Genomic DNA, 6,429 nt, shown 5'->3' on the forward strand with positions numbered 1-6,429 from the left:
TCACACTCTGTACTAATGCATACAATTCTTTATCATATGTGGGATAGTAAACTATTACAGAATTAAATGTCTCAGAATGATAACAAATGGGTTTACCATGTTGCATCAACACTGCTCACATGGCATAGTCACTGGCATGTATTTCAATCTCAAATGGTCTTTGAAGATCAAGTAGTGCTAGTACTGGTGATGTACTAATCTTTTCTTTCAAGGTGTTGAAGGCTTTCTGCTATTTGTCTCCCCACTGAAACACCTTGTTCAATCTTGTTAAAGCATGTAAGGGAGCTTCAATTAAGGAAATGTTAGAAATAAACTTTCTCCAATATTGTGCTGCTCCTACGAAGCTTCTAACTTCTATAGCAGATTTGGGTTTAGGCCAGTTTACAATGACTACAACCTTGGAGGGATCTATCTTCAATTCACCACCCCCTACAATAAGACCCAAATAATTCAAAGATGTTTTGCCAAATTCACATTTTGAGAGTTTAACATAAATATTTTCTCTTTTCAAAACATCTAGAGTCTGTTTGACATGCATTAAATGTTCTTCCCATGTTTTGCTGAATATAAGAATTTCATATAAAAATACAATGACAAAATCATCAATAAAAGGTCTGAGTACATCATCCATTACTCTCATGAAAGTAGCAGGAGCATTAGTTAAGCCAAAAGGCATAACCAACCACTCATACAATCCCTACTTTGTTTTGAAAGCAGTCTTCCATGCATCTTCCTCCGCAACTCTGACCTGATGATTGCCACTATACAAGTCCAACTTGGAAAAATAAACAGCTTCCTTCAACTAATCTAATAGATCATCTACGCAAGGAAGGGGATAACGATTTTTTATCGTTATCTTATTCAGTGCTCGGTAATCAATGCACATTCTCCATGAGCCACCTTTCTTTCTCACCAAGACAATTGGAGACCCACATGGCGATGTGTTAGGTCTTATGAACCCTTTCTCAAGTAGCTCCTATACCTGCTTCTTGATTTCTGCATTCTCTGAAGTGGACAACCTGTACATTCCGATGTTAGGCAATGGAGCATCTTGCTGCAAATTAATATCATGTACTATTTCCTTTTTGGGTGGTAGACCTTTAGGTTCTTGAAATAATATATCATATTCTGAAATAACTTTTTCTCAATTAGCTTGTTGTTTAGTATCACAACCCTAAATACATTGGTTTTATCAGGTTTCTTTTCCTTTACAACCATCAGTAAAAATTGTTTGCATGGATTTACAATTCTTTTCATCTGCCCTTAGTTTATGAGAGTATAATTGAATTTATGAGATCTGACGATATATTCGATACCATCTTTAACAAGTTGATACTTGTTCTCAGCTGTATAGAAAATAGTTTTTCTATCATACAAGTATGGACTTCCTAAAACAATTCCACATATATCCAAAGGAACTATATCTAACTCAACCTCATCTACAAATGCCGACCTGAAAGAAAACTTAAGTTTACATTGTTTAGTCACTTATAGCTTTGCTTTATCACATAACCAACCTAATGGATCTGGTTTCTTGTGAGGTGTGGTTAGTAATCCCAACTTCCTTACAATTGCTTCAAAAATCAAATTTACTTGGGAGCCACTATCAAACAAAGTATCAATCTTTTGATGTTTGGAAATAACTTGAATATGAAAAAGCTCATGTCTTTTTCTCTCATTTTCTTCATTATCAGTAGATTGTGCAAAATTACTAGTAGATGCTTCAAAATTTTTACCTTTTATACTTGTGGCTACGATTGTTGTTTCATCCCATAAGTCTGACCCCAAATCCTTTTGAATAGCTGCAGCAATCTTCTTCTTTTTGCCCTCATATTTCATGGGTTTCAGCTCTAGATGCAGAATCCAGCAGTGTTCATCATCATGTCCATCCTTCTTACAGTGAGTGCATGAAGATTTGGTCATTTGTACAGTATTTGTCTTCCTCTCTTTCCATTTTTGTTTTCTTTTCTCCTTACTCTTGCTTGCGGTGGGTTTTGATGATCCCCAACTTCTGGGTTCACATTCTTACCTCTAGCCTCTAGATGTGTAGTCCAAACAGATACCTCATCTATGCTAGTGGGATTAAACATGAGAATAGTGTTGCTTAAGTAGCTGTGTAGACCACCTATATACTTCAACAAAGTTTTAGGTGAGTCTGAAGAAATTCCTAGAATCAAATCTTTTTTCCTAAATTCTTGGGTGTAACCTTGTACACTTTGCCCTTTTAATTGGTGAAGAGTTTGCTAGCTCATCATGGCTTGCTGCATATAGGCTAGTGGATAAAATTGCTTTTTAATTGCATAAACAAATTCACTCTAGACAGAAATAATTTTACCATGTTTCTTTATGTCAGCTTGTGTCCCGCGTTCCCACCATACCAAGGCAGTGCATCCAAGGTGTAGGCTGGCCAGCTGAATCTTACTCTTGTCATAATCGATGCTCTGCACTCTACAATAAACATCAATCTATCTAATCCAGTTATCTAGCTTCTCTCCATTCAACTCTCCATCATATATCGACAAATCACATTTAACATCTAATTTAATCAAATATGTTTTCTTTTTATTTTCAGGGCTACTAGGGGGTGTGGGAAGTTTTTCTTCTTTCCCTTTGCCTTTAGAGTGGTCATGGAGGAGAGATTATTCTACTCCTTTGTATTGTTTGGAGTTTAATGAATCTTCATCTCTACATTTCTTAAATTCCTTATACATTTCCTCCACCATGGCTTTCATGGTCAGGAAACCATCCATGAACTTGGAGTCTGATTCCAAGGGGTTTTCTTCTGACATTTTCCTCTTAGGGTAGACTCTTCCAATTTATGGGTTAGCTCTAGCCAACTCTCCTTCTCCTAATTTAAGCTTTGATCTAGTTAGCATTCAACAACAAAATCCAGCACAATCTTGTCTAACCTTATTAACTTAGACGCTCTGATACCACTTGATCTGGAATTTATCTAGGACAAAGAATTAAAGGTATTACAGAATCATGTGAATGGATGTGCCTATGTTACTTTATGAAATGGATCAATAAGATTATGAAATATATAAACACTGAGGAAGTTAGAGAAAACATAACAGGCAAACATGTAAACACAACATGTTTAATAAGGAGTTCACCCAATGCTCCTGGGCTATGTCTCCTGGTCCATCCTTCAGTGGTGACCTCTCTATTATGTTTTCAAAGAAGATTTTTTACAACAGTGAGCTCAATTGGAGTCTCACTAAATAGATATAAATCAGTAGGACTGGACTTGGATCCCCCAAGTCTCTGGAGTACACAACTCTCCTTACTGAAACTCAACCTATATTGGTCACAATAGTATGAGCCCAATCTGAGACTCATACATTACAAGCCTATGTTGATGAGTTCGCTTGAACCTCTCAAGCCTTCTTTGGAGTACATAGACTCTCTGACTCTCTCAAACTCTGTCCGGCTCGATGCTGCCTTCAAGTCAGCTCAGTTTCTTCTCTCTGTTCTTTGCTCTTAGCTTTCTACGTCTAAATAACTCCTCCTTTGCTTCTGTGAGTTCATGGCTTTAAAGCTAGTCTGCTTTTCGACTATTTGTTTTCACTTCCTGGCTTTCTGGTTTCCTTTCCTTGGTCTGTTCGAATTACTCTGTTCTGCGTCATCATCACTGTGTAACGCATCACAGGGAGGTGGCCACCTGTTTCGTAATGAACTGAGTGTCAGTTCCCTTAGACGTATGTGAAACGACCTTTTTTACCATTAGCTCCAAGAATTCCCGTGAACATGATCCCTCTACCAACTCATCATTCATGCCAGACTTAAAACTTTATACAACTTGGCCTGTTTACCCCGTTGAATCTGGTCGTCCATCGGATCACATTTCCACCTTTGATCTGGAGCCTCTAGATCCTACGGTCTCCATCCATATCGGGCGGGTAAGTAGCATGACGTTTACCCGTCCGATGTGAGCGGTTTTCTCTCTTTCACTGGACACGTGTCACCCAGTGTATGGCATTAGGTGGGACTCGGTTGAAATCGCTTATTACTCGAAGCCCTTCCTATATCCTACCAGTTTTGGTGTGGGACCTGCCTCTGACGAAATTGGTGAATTCCATATGGTTTTTTTGTCTTTTCGAGTCTGGGTCACTCAGGGATTTTTCTTCTTGAAGGGGTTTGCCCAGCGATATGCAATTAGTGACTTGTCACTAATCTCATATCAGAAACCTCCCCCGTTTCTCAAAAATACCTCCTGTTTCGTTATTTCGTGACAGCGCACGTTGCCATGGGCCAACGGTCTACGCGCTTGACTGAGGGTCCTCGTTGCTCCGTACTGCTCACAATTTACCATTGTTCTGAGGGTATTCCTAATAAGCTCGACCTTTGTAATTATTTTAAACTTTGGCATGAATTTTACAGAGTTATGAAAACTTAGAGAGTGTTTTAGGATCCAATTCGGATCACATTTCCAACCAGCGACATATCATCCACATACAATACCAGATAAATAACACAGTGACCAATTAATTAAAATTCACACAGTGATCTTCTTTTCTTCTAGTGAAGCCAAGTGCCCATATAAATGTATCATATTTCTGATACCACATCCTCGGTGACTATTTTAACCCACACAGAGACTTCTTTAATTTTCATACCAGTTCTTTCTTACCCTTCACCGCGAATACTTCAAGTTGCTTCATGTAGATCTTCTCTTCCAAATCCTCATGAAGAAATTTTGTCTTCACATCCATCTATTCTTCCTCAAAATCAAAAGCAACAGCAACAAATAAAAGTAATCTAATAGAAGCTACCTTGGCAACAGGAGAAAAAATATCACCAAAATCAATTCCTGGCACCTGGGAATAACCTTTTGCTACCAACCGAGATTTGTATTTCTCCACCTTTCCTTCTGCATTTGTCTTCTTCTTGAACACCCATTTGCTGCCAATGGGTTTCCTTCCAGCCGGAAACTCCACCAGATCCCATGCCTCATTTTTGCAAAGATGCCATTTCATACCCAATGGCCTCTTCCCAGAGTTTCCCATCCTCTAAATCTATTCCATCCTTCATATTTCTGTGATCATCATCAGTAATAGATAAAGAAAAATTTGAATAGAAAGTAGATGGACTATACCTTTCTAGTTGTCTTCTTTCTCGAACTGATCTTCTCACACCCGGAGTTTGTGGCTCTTTGTCTTCTAATTCCTCCTTTGTTATAGAGTTTGATTCTTCCTCCTTAAGCTCAAACTCTATCTTCTCAAGTTCCTTTGGTTGGAATTCATGTTTAATAACATATTTACCTCTCTGAACACCACATCTTGGTTGTACACAACCTTCCTTGTTATTGGGTTCCAAAGCTTATAACCCTTTAAACCATCCTTATACCCAATAAAGATGCACTTTTCAGATTTACTATCCAACTTGGTTCTTTTCTCCTTTGGAACATGTACATATGCATCACATCCAAATACCCTCAGATGTGAAAGAGAGGTTTTCATACCAGTCCATACCTCTCATGGAGTCTTATCCTCCAACACTGATGAAGGTTATTTGTTGACTAGGTAACAAGTTGTCTCCACCACCTCTGCCCAAAATTCCTATCCTAACTTGGCACCACTAAGTATGCTTCTTGCCCTTTCCATCAATGTCTTGTTCATTATTTTTGCAACTCTTTTTTGCTGAGGTGTACATGGAATAGACTTCTGCTGTGCTATACCACACTTCTTATAGAAATATTCAAATTCCTTACTGCAAAACTCTCCACCATTATCTGTCATCAGCACTGTTATCTTCGTCTTTGTCTAGTTTTTCACTAGAGCCTTAAATTCTTTAAACCTGTCAAGGACTTCAGATTTCTTCTTAATGAAATATATCCATGTATTCCTTGAGAAGTCATCTATAAATGATACATAGTACATAGACTTACCGAGTGATAGAACCTTCACAGGTCCAAACACATTACTGTGCACAAGCTCTAATATCTGTTTCACCCTCTTACCACCATAGGGGAAACTCACCTGATTCTACTTCCCATACACACAATTTTCACAAAAATCAAAATCCAGAGAGCTATTACTCATACCTTCTACCATACATTTACCATGAAGTATTGAAAGGCCCTTCTCTTCAATATGTCCAAGCATTTGGTGCCACGACATGGTCTTCTCTCCAGATACCACTAGATTTTCTGCTCCACTTTTAGGAACCACAGAACTGTTGCACCCATCAGCTTATACAGAGTTATAATCTGAACTCCCCACATCAATATCAGTGCTCCCCGAAACATCTTGCAACTATCCTTTTCAAATATTATTTTTACACATGCATCATCCAGCTTGCTTACAAAAATCAAATTTATGGCCAACGCAGGAATATGTAGAACACCCAGAAGTGTTCTAATCCTTCCACCTTGCAAATTCAACTTTACTTTTCCACGACCAATGATTCTAGCCTTCCTATCATCCC

Source organism: Pinus tabuliformis, chromosome J (genome assembly GCF_031772625.1).
Source record: "Pinus tabuliformis cultivar Carrire ecotype Pingquan chromosome J, CPIR1, whole genome shotgun sequence".
Lineage (NCBI taxonomy): Eukaryota > Viridiplantae > Streptophyta > Pinopsida > Pinales > Pinaceae > Pinus > Pinus tabuliformis.